This window comes from Phacochoerus africanus, chromosome 1, assembly GCF_016906955.1.
Source record: "Phacochoerus africanus isolate WHEZ1 chromosome 1, ROS_Pafr_v1, whole genome shotgun sequence".
Taxonomy (NCBI): domain Eukaryota; kingdom Metazoa; phylum Chordata; class Mammalia; order Artiodactyla; family Suidae; genus Phacochoerus; species Phacochoerus africanus.
The window spans coordinates 176,248,200-176,266,391 of record NC_062544.1 but is presented as its reverse complement, the minus strand read 5'-3'; the positions used below and the strand labels follow the sequence as shown (position 1 = coordinate 176,266,391).

At 37.9% G+C, this 18,192-nt stretch overlaps 1 pseudogene; it reads right to left on the bottom strand.

The window, feature by feature from the left end:
* Window positions 1-1,311: 1,311 nt before the first annotated feature.
* Window positions 1,312-3,048, bottom strand: LOC125110801 (zinc transporter 9-like; annotated as a pseudogene).
* Between the last annotated feature and the right edge of the window lie 15,144 nt (window positions 3,049-18,192).

Sequence of the window (18,192 nt, the reverse complement as noted above, 5' to 3'; positions counted from 1 at the left end):
ATATTTATTTATTTATTTTAACCCTTTAATCAAATGTTTATTTTGTTTCCAGCATTACAATTTGCTATAATTCATTAACTTCAATCCAAGTAAGTCATTATGACACTGACCTAGGTCCTTAAGCACACCATTATGCAGCCAAGAGATTATCCACCCGGCCACCACTCCTGCATGGACAGTGCTCTCTGGCACCTGAACAATTTAAAGTGCATATGAATTGTTTTGATGAATGGAGACACAGCTGTAGTTCTGCACTAAACTTTCAATTACTGAATTGCATGTTTTTTCACCTTGATACCTTATGATCATTAGAAAGCTACTTACATAATGTTATGATCATACATTATGCTAAATGCCCATTTGTAACTGGAAGAAACTCACGTTACAGACACACTATTGACTATGATAGTATACAAAGTCATGGCCACAAGTTTCTGCATGAGAATTTTACTTCTCTACCTTTCTCTTAAAGCAAGAAAGATTCCATAGTTCAAATTTACATAAGTAGTGCCTCTTTTAAAATAAATTAAAAATAAAATGCTGTCCTGTCTGTAAATTATAAATATTTCTAGTCCATTTTACAGAATGTTAAAATGCTTATAAATGTAAATACACATTACAGCACTGAAGCCAGTTAAAAAACAAAACCAAAAAAAAAAAAAAAACAGTCATCATACTGGTCCATGGAAATATCTAGGCTTATTTTCTATTTCCTATTATTAGAAAAATTAAACTGAATAAGGAAGAAAAGCAAAGGAGAGAAAAGACATTTTACAAAATGGCCAATACTGATGACTTCTAAGAGTGTACTGAAATGTCCTCCTTTGGTTCAGTAACAGCCCCTTCTGTAATGAACGGTTATGGATAACAAGGTTAGGAGAGTGCTCCTCCTAGTGCTCCGGGCAAAATTATGAGGTTTGTAAAAATCATCTCCACATTCTGGAAGGAAAGACAGACTTCGAAACGGAGTGAATGTTTTAAAAACCACAAACTACGATTTAGCCAGAATGTTCAAGATTGACAGGTTTTGATGGAGTGAAATCTTCAGCGGGAACCAAATTAAAAGGCATAATCTATGGACACCCTTATTTTTACCTGTGTGAAGAAAGGAAACATGATTGCAAGGTACGATACACACTGACGGCTAAAATGAGAAACTATGAACAATTTAAATAACTAATTATTTCCTGGTGGAACATAAAAACATGATTTCCAAACTGATTCAACTTGAAATATATCTCATAGAAGTAAGAAGTTATTTTAGTTGTGTGGCCTGATGAATTGCTCTTTATATAAATATTTCCTCCATTTAAAAAAAAGCGAAAAACAAAAACCAGCTTCTGAATGGCGTTGACTCCTTCATTGTGGGATAGTAGTCTCGGCAAACTTGTTTCCAAGCTCCTTCAAAGGTGATTCATTCCATCAAGGCTGTAGTATTTCCAAATCTACATGTCGAACTTCAGGATTTCGTTTTTTCAGTTCCTTCTCAAGTCTGTCTACTTCAGCTCCTAAAGTATCAATAATATTTTCTCCATGTTTAAGCATAAAGGTCTCTAGTTCTTCAGGAGTTTTCACTTCTTGAATTTCTTGTAGCATCTGGTCAAATCTTGTTTTTCCAAATATGATCTTGTAACAACTTGTCCATCAAAATCTACTTCTGCCTTAAATCTTACTTTCCCTAATCCCAGATCTGTGGCTTTAACATCATGAATTGCCCTTACTGATGGGTCGTTCTCCAGAAGTTCAGTAAGCTGCTATACTTGGTCTGGCTAGATGGATTGCCCTAAGAGGGCTTTTGTGTTAGTGTAGATGAGGAATACTGAGACCACGCCTAATAATGTGCCCACACCCAAAGAACCTAGGCTTGTCATACAGTGGGTTGCCTGTTATAGAAGTAAGGCCCATACAAGTGGCTACTATTATCACTCCCAACACTGCTGCAGTATCTTCCAATAAAATAACATTCGTACTAGGATCACGACTTTCCATTACATACTTGTAAAATGACATTCCTTTGGCCCGAGCACTCCTATGAAGCTCATTTATAGCAACAAGAAGTTTTGCTCCTTCAGATATCAATGATCCCACTAAAATACAATATGCCCATAGAAGAGATTCTATTGGTTGAGGATCAAGCAATCCCATGATTCCATGATACCAAGATAATCCTGCACCCATCATGAAAATACCAACACCACTAATTAGTGAAGCAATATAGCACATATTCGAAAATCCATACGGATGAGTAGGATCTGGTGTTTGAACAGACTTTCTGATGCCCAATGCTAGAAAGCCCTGATTACAAGTATCAGATAAAGAATATACAGCTTCTGAGAACATACTTGCTGAACCTGTATAAATCCAGGCAAGGAATTTGAAGAAGCAGTTTAATCCATTGATGCAAATGGCAACAATCACCACTTTTCCTGGCCCCTTAAAAAAAATTGATGTCGCTCGAGAGCGTGGCTTAGTATTTCCCAGAAAGTCTCTGTATTCTCTCAATATTTTTTGGTTTCGAAATAACCTTTCTCTATATTCTATTTCTGCTTCTTTACGAATTTTTTTCTCTCTGGCAAGAGCTTCAGGGCTTCCCCAAACTTCCAAAGATTTTGCCTCCACATCTGATCTCAAGTATACAGTAAAGGACTCAGTATCTTCATGAGGACTTCGTCGTCTGATTTTTCGAAGCTGTTCTAGATCGCTGGATTTGAGGCAGAACTCATTCATTGCTCTGACTCCAGTGATGAAATTATTCTGAGTGTATTTTGGTCCATATTCCCTCTTTTTAAGGACTGCTTTGACTCTTACTTGGAGAGGTTCTTGCTTAAGAAGTGGAGCTTTCAATTCTGCACCAATATTTTCTGCAGTTTCATCAAATGATGGTACTTTTTCCATTTTGAGAGTTGGTGATCCCTGTCCTTCTTTCTGAACATTTGTGGAGTACAACTTTACTTGATTCAGCGTGCAACAGGGAACAATGTTTGAAAAGCTTCCAAATGGCACTAAATTCTGCCATTCCTGGCAGTCGCTGGAGCCGCAGGCCGTCAATATTTATTTTTCAAGGACTTCTCTTTTGCTGCAATTTTACAGATTTTCAGGTTGGAGGAAAATTTTGCTTTGTGGTCTATTTATGGATATTTCTGTAGATGATTTTTGCATGCTCTATTTAAAAAATTCATTGGTGTTAAACTCTAGGATATTCTCTGGCATTCCCAGGGCCCAATCTGTTGTATCTCATGTGGCTTCTGCCCTCAACTCCACTTTGTCCTGTTGATGCCTCTTTTAGAATCACTGGCTCTCAATTTTGGTTTCCCCCCTGAACTCCCCTGAATCATTCAACCACTCTGACCTGTTTTTTCAAGTCCTGCCTCAGTGCTGTGCCCATTCAAGCCCTCGGCCTGCCTGCCATGAGCATCTGTGCTTTTCTACCATAATCACTCCCCTGTCCCCAGATCCCTTCATTTCTTGTGGGTAATTATTATTATCGCCTAACTAGTCTTTTCATTCCCTATATTTCTCATCTGAAATCGGGGCACTGTGTTGCTCTCTGATACACCTTTCTAAAACAACAGTCTCATAAAGTTACCAATGCCTCAAATCAAATCCAAGCACATAATAGCACAAGGCCATTCATGATCTGGCCACTGTCCTCCTCTAAGCCTTGTCACAAACTCTCCCTCTCCATAGCATTTTCCCCAGTAAAACCACCCTCCATATGGTTTTCTAATTACACCACATTGCTTTAGGCTCCCTTGTGTTTAAAAATACTGCTCTCTTTCCTCTCTTCCCCACCCTTCTCACTATAAACCAAAAAAAGGAATTTCTGTTTATCCTCAAAAAAAAAAAAAAAAAAACTCAGCTGTCACCTCTTCCAGGCTGCCTTCCCTGGCCCCTTGCTGAAGAGGTACTATCTCCACAACCTTGCATATGCTTCTACTGCTGCACATGAGGCAGTGAAGGAATCTAGGTGTGTACATGTCAGCCTCCCCTACTAGGCCTTAAGCCTCTCAGGAGAGCCTGACCTGGTTGTTGCTGTGCCCCAGAGCCTAGCAGAGAGCCACCTGTACAATAGGATTCAATAAATGTTTTTTTAATTAAGTAGAAGAGAATAGGTGAACAGCCATTTATTGATGGATTACCTGAATAATAAACTAAGTGCCCTTAAAAAAAACAGCCTCTGGCAGCTAGTCAGGCAAACCTAAACTTACAAAGTTTATATCACAATAACAAAGCTTAAACTCAATCAACAGCGCTATAAAGAGACTGAGGTGATTCAGTCAGAGATGAGGGCACAGGAGCCAACTGGACATAAACCATTTTGCAAGCAAGTTTTTTTTCTTAACAGCTCATGTAATTCTGGTTGGAGATAAAAAGCATTACGAACTGTAAGGGCCAGAAAGTCATCTCTACGCTGTCCTTAGCTCTGGTCTGCTCTCTTCTTAGATTAATAGTTTTGAGTTTAATCTTCAAACATTAATAAAAACAGAAAGAAGCTGAATTGGGTCCAAAGAAGAAAAATAAAAATTATTACGTTTAGAAAATAAAAGTGAGGGGGTTCTCATCGTGGCACATTGGGTTAAAAATCTGACTTCAGCAGCTTGGATTGCTGCAGAGATGAGGATTTGATCCCTGGCCCAGAGCAGAAGGTTAAAGGATCTGCCACAGTTGTGGGCTACACAGCTGTGGCTTGGACTCAATCCCTGGTACTTCCATATGCCATTGGCCAGAAAAAGAAAAAAAAAAAGAAGAGTGGTAAGTAAACATTAAAGATGTTCAGGAACATCATGTAGGAATTAATCTTAAGAAATCTACTAAGGATTTACACAAAATATTTGCTACAATAAAGTCTGCAGGAAAAAAATTTTTAATTGTGAAAAAAATGTAAAAATAACTTAAGTGATCCAAATAGAAGATCAGATAAACATCCATACATTTGATAGCCAAGATATGGAAGTATAAACAAAGAATTATGTTCAAAATATAATTATTGAAACAGTTATAGTACATATGGTATATATGGTAATAAATTTACATATGAATATGTATAGAAAAAAGTCTGAAAAAATGTTGGAAGTAATTGTCTCTGAGTTTGAATTATAGATTTTTTTAAATTTTGTTCATTTGTATTTTTTGTTTTCTAAAATCACCATGTGTCACTATATAATTTTTTAAATTAATATAAAATAATGGTAGAAATTGGTATGATTTAGAACCAGATATAATCAGGAAACACTTATAAACTTGGTTTCCCAGAAGTATAAAATAAACATATGGGTAAATTAAACACAAGGACAAAGGTAGGTTGGGATGAAGACATGGAGATTCTACAGTGCCCAGTTGATGAGTTTAATCTTTTTTCTGTAAACAATATGGAGCATTGAATCTTCTCTGTTCAGAAAAGTGACTTGAAGACAATTGTTGTTTAGAAAAATATTTCATGGGGAGTTCCTGTAGTGGCTCAGTGGAAACAAACTGGACTAGGATCTGGGTTTGATCTCAGACCTTGCTCAGTGGGTTAAGGATCTGACATTGCCATGAGCTGTGGTGTACGTTGAAGACACACCTTGGATCCCACGTTGCTGTGGCTGTGGTGTAGGCTGGCAGCTCTAATTGGACCCCTAGCCTGTGAACTTCCATATGCTGCATGTGTGGCCCTAAAAAGACAAAAAAGAAAAGAAAAATATTTCATGGGTAGAACTGGGCTTGGTGGCTAATTGGATTAGATGGACAGAAGGGAAAGTAGTAGCCAACATTTCCAACTATAAAGTTTGAAGTCTAAGACATGGGGCAGACATCCATTGCTTGGACAGCTCTGGAGAAAGAGAAGGAGGGGCTTGAAAATGCAGAAGGAAGGTGATGAGTGATCTGGTCTTAAGCTGTGCTCCATCAGTAAGGCAACTACTAACTGTCCACTCTTGGAAATTAATGTGGATCTTTTTCAGAGGAATGACTTTTAAAAAGAAAGAATAAGTGTTGTACATGTCAAGTTAACACAATTCTTATAAGATTCAGATTTCTCAGACCAGTGTTAGATTTCAGAGGCCAAACTTAACAGAAAGATAAGTTTGGAGAATGACTAAACTGTCTCTGAAGAAAGATTCACCACAGAATCAGAAGAAACTACATAGGAAGCAATTCTTTTAATCATGACATCTAAAGCTGAAAAGACATTAAAGAATCACAAAATCTGGGAAAAAAAGAACATAGAAAATGAGAAGCATAATATTTTTGAGATCTATTCATTGATATTTTAATACAATTCTTGACTAATTATTCTTTGCTCTTTTCCAAAGAACTGCCTTGTTTTATCCTTTTAATGTATTCATAGTCATTTATAATTTCAGATAAGTTCTTTTGGTTCATTCCAAACTGAATTTTAGTGAAAAAGAACTTAATTGAATGCTGATGTGACTTCCCATTGACTCCATGATCTCTAGTCCAGGCTAGAAAATTGGTACAATGAAATATCATTCTGTACAATCACCAACCTCAAATGGTGTGTTATTAATCAAAGACTACCCTGTATCCTGAGTATTTAGAAGAGAAATAGCTGTTTAAACAGAAGAGCCTGTCCATATATAAGGACCATGGGAACATATACTTTACAGAGAAGTAATTACTTGGTGTTCTGTTGGAAAGACATTTTGCACTGATGCCCTGTGAACAAATGACTTACCCACACTAAGTTTTAAGATTAACTTAAAACTTAACATAAATCTGAATTCATTTCCTCTTTAACTTTTCTGAGAAGAGAAAAGCTTACAGACCCATGCATATTTTTAAGCTGATTGCGAACACCATCCAGCTCCCATTACACAAGCCAAGCAGATGTTTGGAGGAAAAGGATCTAGGCATCTGGATTCACATAGAGGCATTTTCTTACATGACAGCAGTGGGCCCACCCAAAGTATGTCATCAAAGTGTCAGTCTCCAACTGAGATGTCAGAAAGAAGAAAGAAGATCTGAGTAGCATTACCCCAAATAATGCAGAGAATTGTCACAAGAGTCATTATGAAATACATCCTAGAAAGTCTGCAGTGCTGGGCAGAAGGCATGTGATTCAGAAGCTATCTTTTTTTTTTTTTTTTGGACATTATTTCTTAACCGACATAAGTACACAGAAGGGTGGTACCTCACTGTGGGGTGAAGGGCACCATTATATACACTCCAATGTTCTTCTGTGTTTCTTTTTTAAATTTTTATTTCCAGCTCTACTGAGGTTTAATTGACAAAGAAAAACTGTATGTATTTAAGGTGTATGATGTGATGCTTTATATATATTTTGAGAATTGATTACCACAATCAAGCTAATTAGCACATCCATCACCTCACATGGTTAGCATTTCTGTGTATGTAGTGACATTTTAAGATCTACTCTCCTAGCACATTTCAAGTATACAGGGTGACATCGTTGTCTATAATCTCCATGCTGTGCCTCAGATACCCAGAATTTATTTATCCTGGATACTTGAACATTTTTACCTATTTTAACATTGTCCCTATTCTCTCCCCATCCCATACCCTGGCAACCACCAATCCTAATCACTGCTTCTATGAGTTCAACTATTTTAGATTTCACATGTAAGTGATATCATGCAGTATTTGTCTTTCTTGGGCAAAAGCTTTTTAGCTGAATCATATCTCTCTACAGTCCAGCCCAGAGTTATCAGGTGTTCTCTCATTAATGTGGAAAGAAGGTAGATATCTTCCAAGTTCCCTGAGGAGCTGCAATGGAGAGATAGTCACATAAGCAGAGCAACAGGGTAAACATGTGCAGGTTCATGGAGTCTAAATTTTTTTTGGAAGACTTGGAGAAACAAAATGAACTATCTAATAATTTAAAACAGTTGTATAAAATTAATGCGGATATTACAGAGTAGAAACAAACTCATAGGCATTTTTAAAATAAAATGAGAGAACTCAAAGCTCCATCAGTGGCCTGCTTAGGTTAGGACCCTCATTCCCTTAGAGGGACACATTCTATCTCCCCCTACACATGTAGGTGTTTAGGGATACACAGTGAGAACTCTCAGGGTGCTCAAGGCCCACACCCTCTTGTACTCTGGGGGATTCCAACCATGCACTTCTTGCTCTAGGAAATACTTCACACCACTGGCTTAACCAAAACTTCTAGGAAAGAAAGAGTATTAGGTAAATGGCTCAGGAAACTTCACCTTAGGAAAGAGGTGAAGGAAAGTCAGTAGTCAGGAAAGTCAGGAAAGACTTCTGCTTCTTTCTAAGAAGAAAGAGAAAATTCCCAAGAGGGTGTGGATTTAGGGGATAGGAACTTCCTAGCCTTATTCTATTCAAAGCCTGACTGAAAAAGCCAAGAAAATCCCCAGGGTTCACAAATGAACTGGCCCAACTCATCAAGAAGGAATTTGACATTTTGAACCAGTCAATTCTTTATTGTGAGGGGACCTTCTCATGCTCTTTGGATGTTTAGCAGTATCCCTGGACTATTCACCCATCAGATACCAAAAGCACCAGGTGTCCAGATGTCATAACCAAAACTGTCTCCAGACACTGCCAATGTGCGCACGGTTGAGAACCACTTAGTTAGGATAAGATAACTCTAGCTTAGTTAATAACAAAATATTTGTTTTCTTAAAGTATCCTCTGTGCTGCATATATCACTTAGGACTCAAGGAGGGTCCTATGGTCATGTTAGGTGGGGAAAATTCAGGATACAAGGATTTAGACCCCTATGCTGGTCACCATCCTTAAGAATAAAAACACTATGTGACCTGAGTACCACAGTGAAAGGCAAGATTCATCCTACTGTCACCAAGGCCATGTACAGCTACACAGGCTGGGCACTGCACAATTCCAGAAGATGCCATTCATGTACATTATGATGTGAAATTGCACTCCCTTGAGTTGTGCGGTGCAGCTGCCCTGGATGTCACAGTGTTTCAGCCACCTGTTTGCTGTATGGTAGAGAGACTCTTAGGAAGAAGAAAGAAAAAAAAACAGCAAACAATATATATGGGTCAGAAAATCATGACTGACTGTCTCCGCTTTAACTGGGATAGCAATTCCAGATGGGACCACGCTCTCCAAAATTAAAACAGAGCTTCAAATCTAAAAAACCGTGTAACAAAAATTTATTTTACATTCTGGTTTTTTGTCAGGACCCTATTGGATTAGAAATCCAATATCCTTCAAAACTGTAGCGAAACTGTGTAGTACAGTGGAGTATACTTGGAATTTCTCATGAGAAGATCCAGATTTGAATCATGAGCCCTGAGCTGGCTTTTTAGTGGTAAATTGGAGACAACAGTAATTATCCATGCCTCCGAGTGTTGTGAAGATTAACAAAGTGAGACAATGAAGGTTCATGCATTGTAAAGGGTAAAGCACAATCCAAATGCCACTCAATGTGACAAATAGCTGATGTCACTTGATAGTTTACTAAAGATTTGAGACTTTTTTTCAAAATGTCAAAGACATCTGTCTTCTAAAAGGTAACCGTTTTTGACATTTGTGGAAGTCCTCTCATCCATGTAATTTTAATTACTGTCGTTCATATTTTATATTAATTTATGCCTATAGCTTATAAATCTTCTCTTACTGATAGAAGACTAAATAAAAAGTCTGGGAGTTCCCGTCGTGGCTCAGTGGTTAACGAATCCGACTAGGAACCATGAGGTTGCGGGTTCGGTCCCTGCCCTTGCTCAGTGGGTTAACGATCCGCGTTGCCGTGAGCTGTGGTGTAGGTTGCAGACGCGGCTCGAATCCCGCGTTGCTGTGGCTCTGGCGTAGGCCGGTGGCTAAAGCTCCAATTCGACCCGTAGCCTGGGAACCTCCATATGCTGCGGCAGCAGCCCAAGAAATGGCAAAAAAAAAAGACAAAAAAATAAATAAATAAAAAATAAAAAAATAAAAGTCTGATGGTTAGGATGTTACCAAAATATGGCACTTTATAGAAAACTTTTCAAAGTTTACCCAAAAGAAAGTACAATTACTTGCCTTGATCCTAAGAGTACTCTTTTCCTAATTAAAAAAGCAATATGTGATTATTTTGAAAGATTAAAAAATAAAAATACAATAACAACCATCATAATGCCATCCTCCTGAAATGTGCCACTGTTGACGCATTTCACCCATTCTTTTCTGTATATAACTGTTTATATTGTTGAGATTATACCATATATCCAACTGTAGGTTCTTTGCTATATTACACAACAAAATCATTAAAAACCCTAAAAGTATTTGAATGGTTATATACTATTCCTGCAAATGAATACTTCATAATTTATTAACTATTATCCCACCAACTATTTTGATTTTTCCTTTGTATTCATCCTTTTTTTTCAGCTTCTGAATTTTTAAAAGTAGAATTATGAAATCGAAAGGTCTGAATTTCTATTTGCTACCAGAAAGGTTCCTGGTTTCAATCTGCTAACAGACACCTCAAAAGACATAGAGTGCTATAATTCTAAAAACTGTTATATTGATTTTCACACCTTGTAGTAATATGAGAATACACTTCTTGGAACACCCTATCCAGAATTGGGTATACTCATTTTTAACATGTTCATTGTTTTAACTTGCATTTATTTGCATCTGATTTTATTAGTTATTAGTATCTCCTATGCTCTGCTCATTTATCTTTATGGTGTCAGTGTTTTTAATTGATTGGAATGAATTCTTTACATATAAAGGTTATTCATCATTTATAGCTTATATTTAGGTAGAGAGCTTCTTAGACTATTACTTTTTCCATTAGTATTATGTGCTTTTATTTTTTTTTCTTTTTATGGCCGCACCTGCATCACATTTAAGTTCCCAGGCTATGGGTCGAATCAGAGCTGCAGCTGCTGGCCTACAGCACAGCTACAGCAATGTGGACCGAAGCCACATCTGCAACCTACACCACATCTTGTGGCAAGAGATCCTTAACCCACTGAGCAAGGCCAAGGATTAAACCCACATCCTCACAGACACTATATTGGATTCTTAACCTGCTGAGCCACAGCAGAAACTCCTGTGTGCTTTTTTTGACACTAAGAACTTTTAGGAGTTCCCCAGTGGCTCAGAGGGTTAAGAATACAGTGTTGTCACTGCTGTGGCTGGGATGGCTGTTGTGGAGTGGTTTCAACCCCTGGCCTGGGGAAGTTTTGCATACTGTAAATATGGCAAAAAAAGGGGGGAGTCAAATTTTATGAAATTGAAACTACTGGTATTTTCTTGTAATTTCTCTACTATTTTTTCTTTTTTAATAATTACTTTAAAAAAAATTTTTTTGGCCATACCTACAGCATGCAGAAATTCCCGGGCCAAGGATTGAACCCATGCCACAGCAGTGACAATGAGCCATACCAGTGACAAGAGCAAATTATTAATCACTAGGCCACCAGGGAACTCCTAAAATCACTTTTTTTTTTTTTTTGTCTTTGTGTCCTTTTAAGGGCCGCACCTGCAGCATATGGAGGTTCCCAGGCTAGGGGGCTAATCGGAGCTGTAGCCTCCAGCCTACACCAGAGCCACAGCAACGTGGGATCCGAGCCACATCTGCAAACTACACCACAGCTCGTGGCAACGCCAGATCCTTAACCCACTGAGCAAGGCCAGGGATTGAACCCGCAACCTCCTGGTTCTTCGTCAGATTCGTTAACCACTGAGCCACGACGGGAACTCCCCAAAATCACTTTTAAATTTAGGAAAAAGTTATTTTTTTTAACCCCAAGATCAGGCATTTATATTCACCTATATGTTTCAGTTTCACTTTTTCATAATCTCCTAAATTCACATTGGCTCACTGTACTTCTCCTTAGAAGCTGCCCACTCCTTAAATCACATCAGTCCCTTAGATGACCTCCACCAATATCTGCATCATCTCTGCATTCCTTAGAATATCTACTCATTGAGGATGAGCTCAAACCAAATCACCAGAGCCAAACGGTGCATCTTCCAACTCCAAATTCAGTGACATCACAATGATACCCCAAAATTGGCCACCAGGAGAGTATTTATACCACAGAAATCAGCAAATACTACAAATCTGGACCTGATTTCGGAAATCCAGTTTACCAGCACACCACAGATTAGACTGTTTCTAAAAGAACTCTCCAGGTCTGGGACTCTTTAACGTGACTAACTCCAAAACAATAACTAGATTAAAAGTCTAAAATGAATGAGACCATTATCTGGACACTAGTTTTACTGCATCAATACCCGAAGAAATTGCAATTTGAGAATATTTAACCTAAAGAATATTTTCTATAGTACATTTTTATTATTCTTTCCTTGATAGATAGCATTCTTATAGAAATTATCTGCATTAAAATAAAGTAGATAAGAAAGACACAGCTTTGACCTAGAATAATGTGACACTTTAGACTGTGATGGGAGAATAAATAACATGTTCTTGCCAGTCTCTGTTTCAGGAGGCTGTGGGTTATTAAATATAACTGCTTGAACAAATAGTACTTCTCCTCTTGGGAAAACTGGTTCTTGTTCAGCTACTTCCAGGACAAGCTCCACAAAGCCAATTAGTCAAATAGCCTGCACCAGATTAAAACCCTCTCCCGACTCCTCCGGAAAAACCTAGTTAGGCCTCCATTAGCATCACCCAGGCCATCTTACTCTTTTGAACAGGACTCCAGCCAAGGGTAGCCTATGGCTACAAGCTTGTCTGTGGTTGGGGATCCAAATACAGCCATTGGGAGGACTCCATTTTGGGGGGCTCTCTGTCTTTTCAGTTTGAAGTGTTCCTTACTCATAATAGCCCTCTGTTGAGGCAATTCTTTCAATCAACCCCCCCCCATCCTGTCTCCTCTGGACTATGAATGTCCCCAAAATTCATCTCTAAAATTATACACTAGTAGAACCAGAAAGAGTCTCAAGGATATTTTCCTCCAATCTTCCCTTTACAGGTGAGGCCCAGAGAAATATGGTCACCTGCCTCAAATAACAGGAAAGCTCTGGCCGGCAGAGAGCTAGAACTCAAGACTGTACCAGTCTAGGGCACTTTCTACTGAATTTCCATCTCCTTTGGTGGTGGGAAAGAAAGAGGTACCTCTGGGGGAAGGAGGTGTCATCTTCATTACCTGTAAGCTACAGTGGTCACAGGTTTTAGAGATCCCTATATCCAGAATGTTGAGGGTCCCTCAGATTCTCAACTAAAGGACAGAGAGTTCAGTGAATTTATGATGTGACAATTTTTTTTTAATTTTTTAATTTTTATTTCCCCAATACAATTTTTTTTTTCTACTGCACAGCATGGTGACCCAGTTACCATACATGCATACATGCTTTTTTCTCCCATTATCATGCTCCATCATAAGTGACTAGACATAGTTCCCAGTGCTACACAGCAGGATCTCATTGCTAATCCATTCCAAAGGCAATAGTTTGTATCTATTAACCCCAAATTCCCAGTCCCTCCCAGTCCCTCCCCCTCCCCCTTGGCAAGCACAAGTCTATTCTCCAAGTCCATGATTTTCTTTTCTGTGGAAAGGTTCATTTGTGCCGTATATTAGATTCTAGATGTAAGTGATATCATATGGTATTTGTCTTTCTCTTTCTGACTTAACTTCACTCAGGATGAGAGTCTCTAGTTCCATCCATGTTGCTGCAAATGGCATTACTTTGTTCTTTTTTATGGCTGAGTAGTATTCCATTATGTATACACACCACATCTTCTTAATCCAATCATCTGTCAATGGACATTTAAGTTGTTTCCATGTCTTGGCTACTGTGAATAGTGCTGCAATGAACATGCAGGTGCATGTCATTTTCAAGGAAAGTTTTGTCCGGATATATGCCCAAGAGTGGGATTGCTGGGTCATATGGTAGTTCTATATATAATTTTCTAAGGTACATCCATACTGTTTTCCTTAGTGGTTGTACCAATTTACATTCCCACCAACAGTGCAGGGGAGTTCCCTTTTTTCCACACCCTTTCCAGCACTTGTTATTTGTGGACTTATTTTTTTTATATTACTCATGAATTTATAACAGTTATAGTTGTACAATGATCATCACAACCTAATTTTATATTCCATCCCAACCCAGGCATGCCCCCACCCCCCAACCTCTCTCCTTTGGAAACCATAAGTTTTTCAAAGTCTGTGAGTCAGCATCTGTTCTGCAAAGAAGTTCAGTCTGTCCTTTTTTAAGATTCCACATGTAAGTGATAGCATTTGATGTTAGTGTTTCATTGACTGACTTCACTTAGCATGATAATTTCTAGGTCGATTCATATTGCTGCAAATGCCGTTATTTCTTTCCCTTTTAATGGATGAGTAATATTCCATTGTGTATATGTAACACCTCTTCTTGATCCACTCCTCTGTCAATGGACATTTAGGTTGTTTCCATGTCTTGGCTATTGCAAATAGTGCTGCAATGAACATTGCAGTACATGTGCCTTTTTGGGTCATGGTTTTCTCTGGATAGATGCCCAGGAGTGGGATTGCTGGATCAAATGGTAGTTCTATTTTCAGTTTTCCAAGGAAAACTGTTTTCCACACTGTTTTCCATACTGTTTTCCACAGTGGTTGCACCAATTTACAATCCCACCAACAGTGTAACAGGGTTCCTTTTTCTCCACACCCTCTCCAGCACTTATTGTTTGTAGACTTTTTGATGATGGCCATACTGGCTGGTGTAATGTGGTACCTCATAGTGGTTTTGATTTGCATTTCTCTAATAATCAGTGATGTTGAGCATTGTTTCAAGTGCTTGTTGCCCATATGTATATCTTCTTTGGAAAAATGTCTATTCAGGTCTTTTGCACATTTTTCAATTGGGCTGTTGAATTTTTGCTGTTGAGTTGTATAAGTTGCTCCTATATTCTAGAGATTATGCCCTTGTTAATTGCATCACTTGAAAATATTTTCTCCCATTCTGTAAGTTGTCTTTTTGTTTTTCTCATGGTTTCCTTTACTGTGCAAAACTCATCAGTTTGATTAGGTCCCATTGGTTTATTTTTGCTTTTATTTCTGTTGCTTTGGGAGAATGACCTGAGAAAATATTCATAAGGTTGATGTCAGAGAGTGTTTTGCCTATGTTCTCTTCCAGGAGTTTGATGGTGTCTTGTCTTATATCTAAGTCTTTAAGCCATTTTGGGTTTATTTTTGTGCATAGTGCGAGAGTGTGTTCTAGTTTCATCGATTTGCATGCAGCCATCCAAGTTTCACAGCAATACTTGCTGAATAGACTTTCTTTTTCCCATTTTATGTTCTTGCCTCCTTTGTCAAAGATTAATTGACTGTAGTTGTCTGGTTTTTATTTCCGGGCTCTCTATTCTGTTCCATTGGTGTGTATGTCTGTTTTGGTACCAGTGCCACACTGTCTTGATGACTGTGGCTTGTAATATTGCCTGAAGTCTGGGAGAGTTATGCCTCCTGCTTGGTTTTTGTTCCTCAGATTGCTTTGGCAATTCTGGGTCTTTTGTGGTTCCATATAAATTTTTGGATTGTTTGTTCTAGTTCTGTGAAAAATGTCCTGGGTAATTTGATAGGGATTGCATTGAATTTGTATATTGCTTTGGGTAGTATGGTCATTTTTACAATATTAATTTTTCCAACCCCAGAAGCATGGAATATTTTTCCATTTCTTTGCATCTTCATTAATTTCCTTGATTAATGTTTTATAGTTCTCAGCGTATAAGTCTTTTACCTCCTTGGTCAGGTGTATTCCCAGGTATTTGATTTTTGGGGGTGCAATTTTAAATGGTATTGTATTTCTATATTCCCTTTCTAATATTTCATTGTTAGTATATAGAAATGTGACTGATTTCTGAATGTTAATCTTATATCCTGCTACTTTGCTGAATTTGTTGATCAGTTCAAGTAGTTTTGGGGTTGAGTGGTTAGGGTTTTCTGTATACAGCATCATATCATCTGCATACAGTGACATTTTTACCTCTTCTCTTCCAATTTGGACACCTTTTCTTTCTTTCATTTGTCTAATTGCTGTGGCTAGGACTTCCAGTACTATGTTGAATAACAGTGGTGAGAGTGGGCATCCTTGTTTTGTTCCAGATTTTAGTGGGAAGGCTTTCAGCTTTTCTCTGTTGAGTATTTGCTGTGGGTTTGTCATAAATGGCTTTTATTATGTTAAGGTATGTTCCCTCTATACCCACTTTAGCAAGAGTTTTCATCATGAATGGATGTTGGACTTTATCAAATGCTTTCTCTGCATCTATTGAGATGATCATATGGTGTTTGACTTTTCTTTTGTTAATGTGGTGTATGATGTTGATTGATTTGAGTATGCTGAACAATCCTTGTGAACCTGGGATGAATCTCACCTGGTTGTGGTGTATGATCTTTTTTATATATTGTTGGATTCGGTTGGCTAAAGATATTGGTCTATAGTTTTCTTTTTTGGTGATACCTTTGTCTGGTTTGGAAATAGACTTTGGGAGTGTTCCTTCTTCTTCAACCTTTTGGAAACATTTAAGGAGAATGGGTATAAGTTCCTCTTTGTATGTTTGGTAGAATTCACCTGTGAGACCATCTGATCCTGGACTTTTATTTGTAGGGAGTGTTTTTATGACATATTCAATTTCATTTCTAGTGATCAGTCTATTCAGTTGATCTATTTCTTCTTGACTCAGTTTTGGCAAGCTGTAAGTCTCTAGAAAGTTGTCCATTTCTTCTAGGTTGGCAAATTTGTAAGCATACAATTGTTGATAGTATTCTCTCATGGTTTTTTGTATTTCTGCAGTACCCATTGTGACTTCTCCCTTTTCATTTCTTATTTTGTTTATTTGGGTTTTTTCTGTCCTCTTCTTGGTGAGTCTAGCCAGAGGTATGTCAACTTTGTTTACCTTTTCAAAGAACCAGATCTTTGTTTTATTGATTTTTTCTATGGTTTTTTGAATCTCTATTTTATTGATTTCCTCTTTGATCTTTATGATTTCCTTCCTTCTGCTGACTTTAGGTTTTGTTTGTTTGTTTGTTTTTTCTTTTGTTCCTGGTCATTTATTTTCATTTATTTCTATTTTTTTTTCTACTGTACAACATGGTGACCCAGTTATGATACATGTACACATTCTATTTTTTCACGTTATCATGCTCCATCATAAGTGACTAGACATAGTTCCCAGTGCTACACAGCAGGATCTCATTGCTAATCCATTCCAAAGGCAATAGTTTGTATCTATTAACCCCAAATTCCCAGTCCCTCCCAGTCCCTCCCCCTCCCCCTTGGCAAGCACAAGTCTATTCTCCAAGTCCATGATTTTCTTTTCTGTGGAAAGGTTCCTTTGTGCTGTATATTAGATTCCAGATAGAAGTGATATCATACAGTATTTGTCTTTCTCTTTCTGACTTACTTCACTCAGGATGAGAGTATCTAGTTCCATCCATGTTGCTGCAAATGGCATTACTTTGTTCTTTTTTATGGCTGAGTAGTATTCCATTGCATATATATACACCACATCTCCCTAATCCAATCATCTATCAGTGGACATTTGGGTTGATTCCATGTCTTGGCTATTGTGAATAGTGCTGCAATGAACACCTGGTTGCATGTGTCATTTTCAAGGAAAGTTTTGTCCAGATATATGCCCAAGAGTGGGATTGCTGGATCATACAGTAGTTCTATGTATATTTTTCTAAGATATCTCCATACTGTTCTCCATAGTGGTTGTACTAGCTTATGTTCCCACCAACAGTGCAGGAGGGTTCCCTTTTTACACACCCCCTCCAGCATTTGTTATTTGTGGACTTATTAATGATAGCCATTCTGATAGGTGTGAGGTGGTACCTCATAGTAGTTTTGATTTGCATTTCTCTAATAATCAGTGATGTTGAGTACTGTTTCAAGTGCTTGTTGGCATCTGTATATCTTCTTTGTAAAAATGTCTGTTCAGGTCTTTTGCCCATCTTTCCATTGGGTTGTTGGCTTTTTTGCTGTTGAGTTGTGTAAGTTGTTTGTATATTTTAGAGATTAGGCCCTTGTCAGTTGTATAATTTGAAACTATTTTCTCCCATTCTGTAAGTTGTCTTTTGCTTTCTTTTTGGTTTTGTTGTTCTTTTTCTAATTCATTTAGGTGGTAGGTTAAGTTGATTTGAGATTTTTCTTCTTTTTTGAGGAAGGCCTGTATTGCTATGAACTTCTGCCTGAGCACTGCTTTGGGGGTGTCCCATAGATTCTGAGTGGTTGTGTCTTTGTTATCATTTGTCTCAAGGTATTCTTTAATTTCCTTCTCGATTTCCTCATTGACCCATT